The sequence below is a fragment of the Maylandia zebra genome, linkage group LG7 (assembly GCF_041146795.1).
Source record: "Maylandia zebra isolate NMK-2024a linkage group LG7, Mzebra_GT3a, whole genome shotgun sequence".
Taxonomy (NCBI): Eukaryota; Metazoa; Chordata; class Actinopteri; order Cichliformes; family Cichlidae; genus Maylandia; species Maylandia zebra.
Window position 1 is genome coordinate 12,296,273 of NC_135173.1, and position 17,014 is coordinate 12,313,286.

General features: G+C 37.4%; 1 long non-coding RNA gene across 1 annotated transcript in view; it reads left to right on the plus strand.

Annotated features, from left to right (window-relative positions):
• Positions 1-12,950, plus strand: part of LOC143419644 (uncharacterized) — a 97,314-nt gene extending 84,364 nt beyond the window's left edge. Inside the window, exon 5 of the long non-coding RNA XR_013099659.1 lies at positions 12,247-12,950. This is a non-coding gene — a long non-coding RNA (uncharacterized LOC143419644). The remainder of the gene's footprint in view (positions 1-12,246) is intronic.
• The last annotated feature ends 4,064 nt before the right edge of the window (positions 12,951-17,014 follow it).

Sequence of the window (17,014 nt, forward strand, 5' to 3'; positions counted from 1 at the left end):
CATATATTTTCTTTTGTATTGTCCAGGTTAAGAGAGTGTTTGGTTTCCTTTTTACAGTTTGTGGTAGCTTATTTTTTCTGCCAAAAGGTGTTTGAGGCCTACTGGGACCACTTAAAAGTTTATGCAGAGCACTAGCCAAGCTGGACAAAAAAGCCTTGAAGTATGCACACACTGGCCCCTTTCTCAGAACCTCTCAGCTCTGGCTTGGGGGAGTGTTGTTGGTTTATGAGAGGGAAAATAGCCCCAGCCTTCTGCAAAAGTGAAATGGGATTAAGGCCTTTGTCCGGCCCACAATGGTGAGGGGAATTAGCAATAGTTGTAGGCACTTAGAAGAGCTCTCACACAGAAGCTTATCCCAGATTTTGCACAATAATCATTTGAATATCAACAGTGTTTTGCAACTACAGCGCTAATGTATAAACCTCTCTCTTTTAGATATCGAAATCCCCAAAAGGATTTTTACCACTGGCTACATCACAAATATTCACGCTTTATATTGAGAATCATATTTTTGAGTGCCACTGCGTTTTACGTCGTATTAAACCACAGATTGAAAGTGGTGCGAAAAGCCTAAAGTTTGTGGTATTTATTTATATTATCTTTATATTTGTTGACTTGTAAACAAGTGATGAAACAGCTGAAAAACTATGTCTAATATCAAACGGTGTAATGATAAATGCACGTCTATTTGGGCAGCCAAGCCACTTCTATTTGTAAAAAAAAAGTTCAGTCAATGCTGTATTTTGTATAATAATGTTATACAAAGAACAGCATTATAAATAAAATGTTACGGTGAGGATTTTGTATTTAGATGTTTTGCTGAAATTCTGTCAAATTCTATATAAAAGAAAAAATAAAATATTAGCTTTAAAATGAGAAACTTTCAGGAGAGAAGATTGTTTAAATTTGAATCTTTATGTTCAATCAGAAGTTATACGTAAATTGTGTGTTTTGGGGTTTGGTTTTTTTTACCACATTAGTATGGAAACCGAGAATCCCATGCTCTATCTGACCACAGCGTTAGACAGAGATAACTCTCACAGAGGAGGAAGAATTGAGACCTTCTGCCTCAGTTGAGTCTCACAAGACTGGCTTCAAGAAGTGTGATGGCCTCAGCATTTTTGCCCACACAGTGAAAAACGTATTGTCCAAATCACAAAACATTGAGTGAGATCAGCAGACTTGTCAAGAGGCCCTGGCTTGAATATGAATGATGAGAGAAAAGCAGGGTGGTCCTGGTGCTGTTTTGGTGTTAGGCAGGTGAACATAAGCTCAACTGTCCCTGCCAGCTGTCTGTCCAGAGTTTACCAATTTAAAAAGAGAGAGAAAAAAATAGCTGTTTAGCACTTTCATGTAAATTAGCACCAGTAACGGAGAGAAATCATCTGCAGACACTGGTGTAATTTCCAGAATTTATTTAAATTTCTTGGCATGATTGCATATTTTAAGTGCTAAAATGTCATCTTAACACGTCTTCCTAAAAATCTGATACCTCAGGTATGCTCCAAGCACTCACACTGAAATGAAACGGCTGAAGGTGGCTTTTCAAAGTGAACCCACGCATGAATTTTCTGTCAAAATGAAGAAATTAAGACATAACACCTCCCCTTCTTTCCTGTCCTTAACACATGCACGCTTGCTAGTTCAATTCACTCAAGTGTCTGCATAGTATCTGCATTCAACTGGATACAATGATGCACAAGATGAATAAAGTTATCTCTGCAGCTGAATGGGATGTTGCTTGTGGGAGGGAATGGGGAGGTTCCCTATATGCCTGAGCTGAAAAGAGCTCAGCTTTGAGGGCCAGTGCTGCAGAGGTCAGGGCCCAGCTGCTTTTAGGGGTCAAAGGGACACCGGCAGGCTGGACTGGCGCAAGAGACCTAACAAAACCAGTCGTGTCAAATAAAGACATCTCAGATTGGCCGTTGACAGATCCCTTCCCAAAGTTGCTGAACATGCTTCATTCAAACTTTGCTCTGGTTTGTATCACATTTCACAGTCAGACTCCCATTTCACTTGTTAAGAACCTAACATATACAGTAAAAACCTTTATTTTCGTTTCCTTTGGTTTTGATTTGATTTGGAAATCAACATTTCTACACAGGTAGGATACTTTTAATCATTTCATAGTTCCAGAATTTTATGTTAAAGTAACATTTGCGCCTTACCTTAAACCTATATAAAACATTTAATTCGCTTGAATATTTTATCTCAGATGTAGAGGTGCATTCTTTTCAGATATCAGATGGATATGATGGATTTTTGTATGCTGGAAAACGTGTTGAAGTGTGTTAGTAAAACCACCAAGCACTTTTCTAAAAGTGTTTAGTTGATGAGGTTATTTTAGTTTGAAATTGCAGTGTTGATGGTGCTTCAATTTGAATGTTTGTTTTTTTTCCAAAAAAAAGAGCGAGAAGACATAAGTTCTTCTCTTTCTCTGAGTTTGCAGATTTTATAGAGTGCAGACATTTGCAGTTTAAATTTGTGGGGGGGGGGGGGGGGGTAAGTAGGATAATAATCAGGCCACATTATAAAGAATTGATGGTTCATTTTCCCTGTCAGCAGTACCAGAGCTTTGCCCAAAGATGTGCCGACCTGTGCAGATGGGGTTCAAAGCCAATTTCCATGTTAAAAACTCTGCACGCTCCAGAAATCCCTCACACTGACTCTCGTTGATCAGAGCATATGACAAGCCTGTCTCTTAAAACAAGTCTGCTCATGTGAGTAAATGGCAGTTTACAACTGCACAACAAACAGTCTGGCCAGGTTTGAGTGTAGTAATAGTCTTGTTTTCATGCATACCCAGAGGCAGTGACATAAAGACAAAAGATGGCTGTAGAGTGTGCTGTCAAAATGGAAAATATGCCCCATTATATGTCACACAGTAATTACACAAACTGTAAAAAGTAGTCCTATCATTTTTAATTTTTTTTAGTCTTACTCTTCCTTTTATCCAGTCTGTGTCAAGTGTCGTTACAAAGCTTTAATTCTTGCCAGAAAATCAGTTCATCCATTCATCATCAGCTCACATTTAAATTCATTTTCCTTCAGGCTGCTTTTTTTTTTTTTTGTTATCCTCCTGTGTGCCGAGTTTACTAAGAGACAGAAAATCTGTGAGAAGAATAAAGAGATCACTGGGATGGTGGAAATTTGTTTGATGAGTTATGAGATGAACAAATTTTAAAAAGGAGAAAAATACATCTGCCAAGTATCATCCTCAGTATCCTGAGGACAGCATTTACCTCACTCTTTATCTTGTTGTAGACTGCAACCCGAATTCTGTGTGTTTGCACACATGCACAGACACAAACTCCATTGTGCAGAAAGGGAGAATTATACTTGTAAGTTGTGCGTGTAATTAGCCCATCCCAGAATTTGCCTTTTTTTTGGGGGGGGGGGGGGGGGTAAAGCTATCTATCTTAATTGCAATCACATATTCTTCAAGAAGAGAAGCAACTGGAGAACAGTCTCATTTTTTAGACTTTGTTCTTTGTTCACTGTTATCACACGACTCTGTGTAATGGTGTCTGTGCTATAAGCTGCTAGCTTTCTCCTCCGCGCTGGATGTATTATATCCATTGAAATGCCCGCTAGCTGCAGAGTATTAAGTATGGTGAAAACACAATCTTGGTGGGGTCTGCGCGACTAACAATAGATAGCGGCATGATGACTTATTAAACACAGCCAAACTGCAGCATGGCTTTTCTCATTACCTTTTCAATTCCCAGCCTATAAAGCCTATGAGTCTGGTGACAAAACTCTTGCCATGTAATTCTCTCCCAGGCTTCTTTCATCAGCCGATTTCGCAGAGAAATATGAAGCTGATTTTATCGCACTCTATAAATTCACAAAAGGCCTTCAAGTTGCCCCCATGGAAGACATACCTCATCTCAGTGATGTGCCACCACTATTGCTGATCCCGAGCATTCGATAACAGTGCCTCTCCTTTTTAATGATTTGACAGACATCAGACATGAGCCCTATAGACACGACATTTTTAATACACTTTTCTTTGCTTGTTTTCACCAGGCTCCTCAGATGAAAAAAAACATATCTATCACATCTCCCTCTCTCTCTCAATAAGTGATATATATATATATGCTTGTTTCTTTTCATAAACATATTTATAATTATTACCTATAATTCTCCAAATGTCTTTGTTCTGGTAAAAATAGTTTCTTTAAAACACAGCACAGATAAATAATAACAATTCACAGCTGTCAAGTCACCTAAAAAATAGCAGAATGACATCTTACGCAAACTACAAATTAGTTGGTGGGGAAACCAGACAAAAATAAGCAATAATAAGACACTTACTGTCATATATTGTTAAATTCAGTGTGTTTGAATTTGCCTATGTGTTACCCAGTTGTGTTCACTTTCCTCTCATCTAATTCTCCCATGTGGTTTCTGGCATATTTGCAGTATGCTGGCATACAGCAGGGATTGTTTTCTTTGAAATGTTTTGACTATGGTGTCATTTATTAAAACTTTCATCATGCATGGCTACCTAATCAATTGAAATGCAGCTGCTTTAGCCCCAAGCCTAGGTGTAGCTTAGACCAGCTTTCATCAGCTCAGCCTTTTAAAAATAGAAATCCTGCTATGATGAAAATTTCAGTTTGAAATGGATATTCAGATTCCCCACTGGGCTGTAATCGTATTTAAAGTGAGACTGTTTTACAAGCATTTCCACAAATGTATATAATTAGCACTATGTGTGATTGTCAGAAGGTTTAAAAATTAGCAATCTTTGCTGCTTATTATATCTCTATATATAAACATTTGTGAGTCAGTCAGCACTTTTCCGAGTCTGGTTTTCAACAGCAACATCCCTCCTTAGTGCTAATTAGATTTCCTCCATTATAATGTTTGATAATGCCTCAAGGTTTGGTTCCTTCTATCAGAACATTTCTGCAAACATTCCCTCCTGTTAACTCTTTATGGACCTGCATGACTTTTTTTTTCATATTTGCTATCTTCACCTCCATAGGGAAAATATTATCTGCAATAATCATTGTCATCATCATAATTCTCTTCGTGGTCTGTTGGCTCCAAATAAGTAATTTAGTTGTAAAGCAGCTTCATTTATTTTGCCTATTCATTTTTCTTCCTATCATATATCTAAATACAAATCTTCATTTTATAACTGACAGCTTATTACCTCTGAGCACATGCTGATAAATTTAATTCCAATGAGTTAGCTTCCATTTTCGGATCCTATTATCCACTAATATGGCAGCAGCGCGTGGGAGGAGAAAACTTACAGGACAAGAACTCAAAAATAAAATATATGTTCTTATATATAAATAAAAAAATAAATTACTATTATAATTATTGTTATTATTATTATTATTATTGCAGTTGTTTGTAGTACTTGTAGAATTATTAGTGCCAGTGTTGCTGCATAATTACACTGAACATTTATTTGTTCTTTGTCTATTTTTCGTAACCATAATGCATTTGTTTTGGGGGGTTTTTTATACAAAAAGTAAAAACAAATAAAAAAAATAATTAAAACAAACTATTGAAAACTTTTAAGGCAGTGACAGGTTTCAAATGCAAAAGCTGTAAATTTTAAATTAACTTTTTTGTGTGTTCGTTTTTCTTTTTTTCAGTCAAACTGAAGCAGCTTTGTTATATAAAACGTCCACAAAAGGCTCAGCATTCTCTGTGTGTGTGTCTCTCTGTGTGTGTGAAGTGTGAAGGGAGACTGTTAATGATGAGTGTCCCATTTTTTCCCCCAGTTTATTCATAAATATATGTCCCTTTATGAACATATAGCTTCCAAGAGAGCAGCATTATGCTACAGTTGGGTCCATTTTAGTGAAGTAAGTAAGTAAGTAAACAATTATTATTAGCTTTGATGTTGGCCTGAATAGCACTCAATTAACAATGTGGCTAATGAGCCCATTAAGGATGAAAGTGTTCTCAACAGGTATGAGAGGATACTGCTGTTTTTGGAGTCTCAGTTCTCAGCACTGAATGCAGCATGAATAACGGTGCTCTTTCTCAATCGCTTCAAAGGCCAAACCTCTACTGCCCAGAGAGCAGAGTTAAATAAAGGTTTGCCTGCAATTGAAAAAAAACCCCAACATATTAATATTTTAAACATATTCCAGAACAACAAAAATCTATGGATAAATATCAGAACAGCAAGTTAAGCCATGATAATTCTGTGAATAAATAAATTCCCCTCGCATATGTTTAGATTTGGAAAAATAAATGTTCTTTTTCTCCTTACTGCCCGAGAAAGCCCTAAATCAGTTTGTGTATTTTTAAAATTTCAACAAATTTTTGCTGTAATTACATCTTAGTTAAAGTAAACATGAGCTTGCCTATGTCTAATAGTAATTATCCCGCAGTACAAATAAGCCTTGTCTGCTGCAAAGAAAGAAAAGTGAAAGAAAGAGAGAATGTGAGGCTTTCTGCAGCCCCAGTGTTTCCTCTGAAGGACTTCCCACTGAAACGCACCGAAAGCCTGATGCGTGGATTATTTCCACATTATTTGCTGCTGGATTCCAAAAAGTTCTTGTTAACTAGCAACAGCAATTCTTTTATACTGACCGCCTTGTTTGACTGTTTGTTTCTCTACAAGAAACAATTTTGCTCTTCTCTCACTTTACCCAACAAAATAAAGATCAACTTAAAAAAAATATTTAATAAACTGTTATTATTATCAAAAGTAAAAAAAACAAGATGACCTTACAAAAAGTTATTTCCTTGTTCTGTTAACTTTGTAAATTGTTGTATTTGTGTGATCAAGCAATAAATAAATATTTAAAAGAGCTTTTATTTATATGCAGGTGGAAGGAAAAGAATGATTCTTAAAAATAAAAATAAAAAAACACTAAAGAAATAAAGGGCAAAATGGTATTTAAAAACAGTTATTGTCCACCAAAAAATAACAATAAGTAAATATACGATATAGCAGCGTGCTGAATGAATTTATCTATTTGTAAAACCTGCTTGTCTGCAGAACTTTCAGAATGTTATCAGTAGTTTCAGCTCAAGAATACCTTGAGGTGTTTTGAGTGTAAATCCGTCTAAAGCTGCCAGCACTGACATACACAGCATATGCTAAATACAGATAAGAGTATTTTTAATAGATCGGCAAAAAGTCTCCCCACATAGCTCAATGGATGTGCTTTGAATGTAGTTGATAAGTTGGCTTAAGCTGAATGCTGTATCCCAATGCAACATTGTGCTACTGGGTGAGCCCATCACAAACTAGCCTTCCAGTAAAGACCACTTCCAGGGGAGGGATTATAGAAAAGCCTCGAGATCAGCTTCATGTCTTACTAGAGTTTCTGATTATTAATAGTGCGATGTAACAGAAAAAAAAAATAGGCGTTGGCAAGGATCATATGGAGAAAATATCTTTAAGCTGTTTATTTACCTACAATGTCAAAAAGAAGGAATGGTACGTGGGGCATACTTTTCTAAATTTCATTTAAAACTAATTATATATGCTTTAATCTCACCATCCATTTAAATAATTTAAATATTTTACAATGTGTGTTTATTCTTTATTTTAATTTTGATAAAACAAAAGTAATACCCGTAATAAGCAATTTTAATAGTAAACACGTGGGAAGGTGTAAATTAAAGAATTCATATATATGAATATATATAAGTGAATTGATTTCACTTATTATAACCGCACAGTTGTGTTTTCAGACTGATGAATTTGTGTATGTCTTCATTTCAGGATGGGTGAACTTAGGTCATGAGCTTTGCCTTCTTGTTATTTAAATGTGACGTTGCTTTATTTTTGGACAATTTGTCTGTTTGAAATGAAATACAAAAAGAAATTGAAGAAACTGAAACTTTTTGACATTTTGAAAATAATAGATAGATAGATAGATAGATAGATAGATAGATAGATAGATAGATAGATAGATAGATAGATAGATAGATAGATAGATAGATAGATAGATAGATAGATAGATAGATAGAGTTTTGAATGCCTTTGTTTCTCTTTAGATCTCCTCAGGTCATCTGATTGTGTGGCAGAAGAAATGAGAGGGGCAGATAAGCCTCTTTTATGTTTCCAAGCCACTTAAAGAGCTGAAGCACCAGCTTCTGTTGCTACTCTGCGAGGGACGAAAACAAGTCATTTGTGTACAACAAAATGGCTTCTTTCTAAAATGTGTTCCCTCAGATCCAGAATATGCTATAAGAGTTACCACTGCTCAGATAGCTTGTCTAAGCTTTAAAATATAAAACTTACATTTCACAGGACACTCACAGCACTTTCGTGAAACATTAACATTTTAAAATGATCAATTTCGGGTGTAATGTTACTATACTTGGTGCCTTTTTGAGTTTTTATCCCATACTTGATTTCAGTTTTATTTTGCGGTATCAGACTGTTTGTATTTTAGTGAAATAATCCTTGGTTATAGTTGTATTTTTTTCTAAATTGTGAAAAGCAGAGGGTTTTTTTTTCTTGTCTTGTAATATGGAAATGTCCTCAGTTCCTGCTATATGTCACAAGGGCATCTCTTCTCTGCCTCCTTAATAAGGTAGTTCTGCAGGCCTCTACTGTAATATATTTCACCAATAAAGCAATTCCAAAGCCAGGCTGGCCTTTTGACCACCACTGAGAATGTGGAAAGCAGCAGGCTGCCTTTGCTAACTAGGCTTACTCTCTAATATTAGATACCTGTCCCTTGGCTTTTCAGAGGGGGGCTTAGCAGTTGATATTTTCATTTGGTCCTGCCAAGATGCGACACCCCCGCTTTAATCTTGTGTTTGACGCTAAGCGCTCTGTTCATGAAAAGTCTCAGTGAACTTCAACCTTAGGGTGGTGCTGTCATACAAAAATGATGTGGTGGGGGAGTGAAGCTGGTTGGTCTATCCTTGACCTCTCCCATTGGCCTGCCAAAGTCTTTCCCCTGCCCTTCTTAATCAGGTGGGACCCTTCTCTTTTAGAGTAGAACATAGTATATTCTCTGCATCCAGCTGTGACTTTTATACTAACTGGCACCGATAAAGACATAGAGTATTATTTTTATTTTTTTAAAAAGGCAAAAGTTTTGTTTGTTAGTAGAAAAAAGCAAATTATCTGAGGTCCAAAAAAGAAATCTGTGGATTAGTGAATATACTAAAAATGAATCATAAAATTTAATATTAAAAATATCTCTTTAGTAGTTTATTTTATCATCAGTAGACTTGAAACATAGCTTATTAACAAGGATTACTAAATCCGGTGTTGTAGGCTTTAAAAAAAAAATCACTGATATGCATGATTAATGGTCTGAAATGTAAACTAAGATCACTCCTTTGTTGCTGGTAGCCACTTTTTTGTCATTTTATCTAAGCTGGGGAACATCAGTGCACATTTTAAGGTATTAAACATTGCTTGACAATATCAGAAGAAGGACCTGGGAAAAGTAGGGGTTGACTAATGAATTTCTTATGATGAGTAACTGCCCCTGCTTTCAGCTGCAGATATTGTGCACCACTTCGTGTTAGCATTTATCGCGATGTTGAGGACAAACAAGCCACTTCTCTGCAATCGTTAAGGCGAGTTTCCCTACTGATTGATGTGTGGAATCAATTGCTCCCCATAGCATCCATGTCAGTCTATTACCACACTGCCTGGTAATGATAGGCTGTTCTCTACAAGATTATAGAGCACTGTCACAAAGCAACAAAGACTTGCTTCCCTGTGTCTGACCTGATGTGCTATAATTGAGAATAGCTTTATTTTTACGCTGCAGGTAAACAGAAAAAGTACGTTTACGGAAGGATGTCTTTATTATATTTAAAATACAGGTGCTTTATGTTGTAATGCAATGAATTATTAATATGGACCGAATGACTGAATATAAAGTCTGTTTTTAATGGTGTGAGCCTGAAAAAATGATGTATGTGTAATCAAAATTGTGTTTGAAATGTGTTAAACTCTTCAAGAATAAAGTTTTTGTTTTCTTTTTTGCTGAGAGATTGTTGTTCAAGTTGTGAAAAAGAAATAACTTTAAAAGAAAAGGCGGGGGTGTGGGGGATTACATTAAAAACACATATCTGATCAGAATGCTAACGTATTCAAAGTCACCAAAACAACAGGTGTTTTCCCCCCAAAATGCCCCTCTGTGTAACTGTGCTTTTTTTATCATGTGAATACACTGCAGCTCTGTGACTGCCAAGCTGACTGCCATCCAAAGCAGTAAGTGCCAGCAGCATTGCAACTCATTTAGTTTGTGGCCCAGGGATGCATCACACAGCCCTGATCCTGATTACACATGATCAAAGATGAGTTCTTCAACAATTTGATTATGTTTTTGAGCTTGACTAAAATCGACATCCAGTGTTCCTCAGAAATGACTAATTGAAAAGACTTTCGAGTGTTATATTGGTTTAATACAACAATTGCCATTTCCTTCAGGCTGACCTCAATCATTGCAGGAGGACTACAGTATGTGCTGCATTTAATTACCTACAGTGAATTTGATTATCAGAAAATATGGTGCATATCAAGTGATTTCTTCGGCTAAGTAATATTATTCTGTATAGTTAGAGCTGGAAAAAGATGACATGAGAACTTCAGTCAAAACAAAAGGCAGAAGCTAATGAGACTGGTTAGTGATTCAAATTTATGGAGATTTTATTAATTACAGACACCTATCTTTTATCTGTACCATTTGGTGGTGAAGTAATTAAAACCAACAATGACAGTCCCAGCAGTGGAGAAAGCAAACAAGATCAAAGAAAGTGGAGCAGTCAGGAGAAAGTCCCGTATACCCTGGACTGGGCCTGGCCATGGGCAACGTGGCCTCATTAAAGTCAGACTATGTTGATCATCAATTAACCTGCTTTGTTGGGCTTCTGATTTGAAACTTGCATAACACCACTTTTCCTCGGGCTCTTCAGTGATTAAGGTTTGTGCATAATGTTGGCTGGAGGTGACCAAGATACATCACAAGAGCTGCCCCGTGTCATGGAGGGACAACTTTTGATTTGTTGATTGAAAAGGAAGACTGAATATTAATTGTCTTTGATGCATAATAATTAACACAACATTTAAATAGCCTTCATCTTCATCGCCATTATCTGCTGTTCCTATTATTGCCCAAGTAAATGAAAGTAAACGGAAATTGGAAGAAAATCTAGAAGACTAGAGTGATTTCTTTTCTGCTGGAACATTTTTGCTACTCCAGTAAATTGATGTTTGATGACATTTAGGACATTATTACAAATTGCGATTCTCATCACCTATGTGAAATGTTTTGAAAGAATTTAAACCTGCAAAAGTTAAATTTATGAGAGTTGATTAAATTTGCTTTTTGAGTTGGAAGATGGACTCTTTCAGACCTCTAATGCTGTATGTTTAGCAAACCCTTAATTTGTTTGGTGTGTTTTAATAAAAAAAAAAAAAGTATGCAAAAGTTAACCCATGATCATTTTCATAAGCATTTCCACATGCCAAGCTTTTATTTAAAGCTTTTTTAAAGCTTCTCTTAAATGAGTTTTAGTATGTCAAAAAAAAAGAATGTTGAAAAAATCAAATCTTATCTGAAAGCTGTTATACGCCATTTACATATAATTAATTCAGAGCAGCTACTAATCAAGATGTTTTAAGTTGGTTTAATTGACTCAAACTCTAAAGCGAAGATTAACTCAAACTCCTGGAATAGATCACAAAATCTCACCACTGACAAAAAAGCCAGGGGACCGTGCTGTATGGACAACAAATGCATGGCCAGTCTTAACTTTTATTATGTGCGGCGGAGGTCATATTTCAAATGAGAGATTAGCTGCTCATCACAATATTGGTGGATTATCAACTACCTGCAATGAAAGCAACCCCTGGCTGCGGGTCGATAAGAGTTTGACTGCATTTCGAATTAATTTTCTTGAGCTTAGAGAGCCGGGCTCCTATCTTGTTATTGATCACAGCGTTAATCCATAACCAAGCTCATCCTTTCCCCATGGAATGAGCAGGAAAATATAAAAAGATCACTGTGGGGGGGAACTCTTGACTCCTTTTAAAAACTGGAGCAGCCTTAAGAGTTATTTAAGAATACGTTCTCTGATTATTATTTCACCCGTCATCTTGTATTGATCTGCATGTGTTTATTGTTCTTTTTACGACGTTAAACACTTTTTGTACCAACATTTAGGCAGGTCTGTAGTCCTTTGGTGTTCCTTTTTGTGTTTATACATGACGATTGATTGATTCCCCCGACACCAGGAACACTTCACACCTCAGCTGTTTTCTCTGTTTGTCTTTTCCAACAGAGGGACCTCCACTGTGGATGAAATTTAGCCCCAACCTCTGACCTTTGGGGTTCAGCGTTTGTCTCCAGTCCAGTGACCACAAACAACTCCTGGATTGCTGTAAATGTCAGTGCAGCGTTGTCCCCGCCCTCTCCCCTGTGAACCACAGAGCTGCACTCAACCTGCACTAACAGGACACTTTCATGAGAGCTCCATTATCAGTTATGCTGCATTTGATAGCTCAGATTTCATGATGACCATTTCATAAATTAAACAGCAGTCATGAAACAAAGAGCTAATAATCATTTTTGTTTTGTTTTTCAGATTCGGCTCTGCCAGTCTGGAATTTCATAGCTTAAGCAACTTGATGTATTGAAAATATGAATGACTTTTCATCATTTAAACTTCGGTAAATGTAAGATTTTAGAGCAGTAAAATTAATGTGACCCATTTAGCACACAAAATAGCCTCTATCATCCATCATAAACCTCAGTTTTAATAGATTGTAATTCATGTTCCGAAGACGTCGCTTGTAATGCATCCCATTTTGAAGCACTTTGGCTTTCCCTTCCCCCACCCATAAACACACACTCTCCCTTTTTCTCCTCCCTGGGCCTCCTGAGGTTGGTGTCTCTGCTTTAGGACTCTATTGTTGCCTACTGCTGGATAATGCCCTTATTAATTGTACCTCTTTGTAAGGTGTCAGCTGTAGCCTCAGATTGAGATGGATGGATCTCTGGAGCCTGCTCCCTGGCCCTCCACAGACTCTCTATCTCTGCACAGCACACAGATGCAACAGTGAGTGCTGCCACACTATGACTAAAACCTGAGATAAAGCAGTCATTTTAATTATTGCACCAGATGAAAAAAGAAAGGGAGTGAATAGAAAAGAAATAAAAGAAACATTTCCAAACTGAAAAGCCTGTTTTTGACGAGGTGAGGTAGCATTTCATGTGTTTCAGGTATCTGTATCCATGGTAGTGATGAAATTTCTTTTTCTTTTTTTTTCCATTATTGATTATTTTAGTGTGTTACAGAAATACTGGTTAATTAGGTAGATTCAAGCCTCTGTGAGATCAACAGCATTAACATCAAATCCGTTCCCTCTCATTAAAGGAAACAGAGTCAATTTAATTAATGCATATTAATCCCCTGTGATGCTCATTTTAGCTTTAAAAAAGTGTGACAGTCTATGTTAGATTTGTCTATTTCTAAGGCTTGATCGTTTTCCGAATCAAAATGAGACCTCGGTTTGAAAGAAACTGAGGTCTCACTTTTTCTGAATTTGTAGATTTGTTTATGAAATAGTTATTGATGGGATAATCTATCTTACAGGATTACCAATATTTTTGTTTTTGTTGCTTTTTTTTGCTTGTTACTTGGTTTCAATAGATGGTAAAAAGGACAACAAATAATTTTTCATACATCTAAACCCTTGACCCCTACGCTAAGGAGATCTGGTGGCTCTGATATGCTGCTGGGAGCCTTTTGCTGGCATGATTTTGGTCCACTTGCCCCCGTAGAGAGGACGGTCACTAGAAATCAATACAAAGTTGTTCCGAATGATCACCTTTATGCTGTGATGAAACATTTCTATCATGATGGGAGGGGTCTCTTCTAATGTAACAATGCACCCATCCATAGGGCATTAGGGGTCACTGAATGGTTTGATGAGTATGAAAATGATGTGACTCATATGGCCTTCATAGTGACCACATCTCAACTTAACTGAACACCTATGGGAGCAGCGAGTTAGAAATGTGCCTGCACCACCATCATCAAAAACAGCAAATGAAGGAATGTCCTTCGAATGAATAGTGTTCATTCCTGGCTCAACATTTTACAGAGACAGGTTCTTTCAGTATGCTTTAAAAATGATCAGCAACAACATAGATTTAGTCCACATCCCCATACTTGGTCACCAACAAAGAGTCCTGCAAAAGATTTTTTCTTCTCCCGCATAACCTCGCAAGGGTTTAATTACTTTAGCTTCAATGTTATGCTTATGTTTACATTTCAAACACTCTTATTAAACTAGGCAGCTTCCTTTTCCTGCCACTGCTGGTACCTGTGATTTCCTGAGCAGGGCACACCACCCTCACACGTCATGTCAATAGTGCTTTTTGTTATCTCGTCATTTTTTTTTCAGTGTTCAAACTTTACCAGAGGAATTTATTTTTTTTATCTGGAGTTAGAAAATGCTCTTTTTGTCGTTGTTTTGCTTTTTTTTTTTTTTGGCTTTTTATTATCAATGCTTTTTTCCAGATATTTGAAGCATTAAAAGAACATTTTTGTAAAAAAAAAAAAAGAAAAGAAAAGAAAAAGAATGTATGTATCTTTTCATGTCCTTCTTGATTACCAGTTTCCTTGACTCACTGCAATTCATTTAAAGCTGTTTGCTCACAGTTCTGCTCAGAAACAATGCTGTAGTGGTGCAGGCAGGAGACTGAAGTAGGAGAGAGGAAAAGAAAAAAAAAAAACAGACCAGAAAATGGAGATCCATTCCCTTCAGATCCCATTTAGAGAGGCCCTGCACATTTTTAAAGTGTCAATTGTTTTTGTCTCTTGAAGTGTAGATGGAATGTTTGAATTCCAGTATTAACTGTAGTGCCTGCTGAGTTAAATTATGGTCCCTGGGCTGTGGGTTGGGAGTAATCAATAAGAATACACGAGGCAGTGTGTAATGTGTCTGCTCCTAGCAGCAGGGACACTGTCCCCCTTACCCTGTCCCCCAGCAGGTTAGATAAATATGATACTGAAACAGGGCACACTGGATTATATGATATCAATGTAGAATCAGGGAAGTGCTATTACACTCCCCTAGCCCACTGTGAGTACTATTGACAAGGTTGGCTTTGAACACAGTAGTGTATTGGACTCTCTCTCTCTCCGTTTCCTCTCTTTTTTCCTCTCTCTCTCTCCCTCCCACTCTCTTTCTGTCTGTATCTCTGCATAATGTGAAGAACCCCAGGAGGAGAGGGATCTATATTTCACTTAGCTTTGATTAAAATGGCTATTTTATGCTTGCGCCTTGAAGTTGTGTTCATTGCTCCCGCAAGTTAATCTGTGAAGAGCTGGCTGTGATCATAATTTCTAAATTTCCAAAAGTGTTTATTTCGTGCGTAAAGACCAAACATTAAAACGTACAATCGATGCACAATGGTTTTGATTTGAAGCGCTCCATGACAGAACCCCCCAAAACATTTCCCTATTGATAAGTGAATCTGTATTTCTTTCTCATGTTGACCCCATTAAATGTCCAGCCAATTAAGCCATGTGCAGATGCTGTCGTCTGCTTACTAGTTGCTCATACAGTAACCTCATATCACTGCTCACTCCGATTATTGATTTACGCTCTCTTCTGAGTGGTGAAAGATCAAACCTGGCATGTCTAAAAGGCCATTATCAGTGTCCACTTCAAATAAAATGCTCCAACCTGATACAGCCCCTTTTCGCAGGTCGCAACCTATTTGCCCTGTCCGACCACCTCCACCCACCTCCCCGCCCTCAGCATCATTATCATTCTTGTGTTAAATGACTTACAGGTCAAGAAAACTGTGCAGTATTGATGTGTCATGTGTGAATAATCCATGTCGCTTCTAGACGCCACCTGCAAAATCTCTTGCTTCATCAGGTAGCTTTAGGAAGAAAGGTAAATAACAAATGTTTACAGGACAGTTTAAAGCCAGTTAAATTTAATATGCAGTAGATGTAGCTGAAATTTCATGCACTGGGCAATTTTGGAAAACATGTCAGCTCTTGAATATCCCTTCCCAGAGCATTATTTCTAAAGGGGAAGAAAGCCTTTGATTCTACACAGAGCAATTCAAGTAAAGGTTCATAGCAGCCCTCATCCTTCTTTTGTACTCTTCATTTAGACCCCATTAAAACCCCAACAAGTGCGCCTGGGTCTTTATTTATTGCACTGCTCCACTTTCCAAAGTGCATTTTGCATTCTAAGAGGAGTCTAGATATTAAAGCATTTTTAGGCCAGGTAGCTGTGACACCGCAGTTGCTTTCACACAAAAGATTTGGCAGAAGCTAATTTGCATATAAGGTCAGAGTCAAGCTCCTGATGGAAGTTGTGCAGCATCCCTGTCTCTTAGCAACACTCTTTCTCTCTTCGTGTCTGTGTTGAATTGACTGCTCCCTGGCACTCATCTTTCACCAAGGAAATTCATAATGAAATGCCACCCGACAACCTGCATCCATCTCTAACACCGACACTCTTCACTTCTCTCTTGGGTTGCAATACTTTTACACTGAAATTAATAAATCGCCACATTGTTTAATGACAAGGCGGGGGAGAATGTCAGTGCTATTGTCAGTGTGCGCTCAGATTTTCAGCAACTTTTGTTTTATAGGGGGGGGATAAACATGTTTATTAAGAATCGTGCCAAGATTAGTGGCAAATTAGCAGGTAATTGGAGACACCTGCAAAACAAAAGGGAGGATGGAGAGGTGGTAGAGTGGAGAGTGTTAAAGGAAGAGCTTCTGGGCTGGCCTCCACCAATTTATTGGTGGGGGAGGCATTTAAAAAGAGGGGATTTGGTATGTTGAGAAAATGACTTTTGTCTTCTTCCATGGTGACAGAATCCAGATTCTGCCAAGAGATGTTAATAGAGGGTCAAATTTTGGACAATAGTATCCGTCATTGCTTTCACAACTGCCTCCATCCTCCAAGCTGAACGCTTTCTCCGCTTAAAAGAAGAGGTGTGCTCCAATTACTGTTTTTGGCAAAGGCAGCCAGCCATAAACTATACTATAATTACCGCTCTGATGATGATTT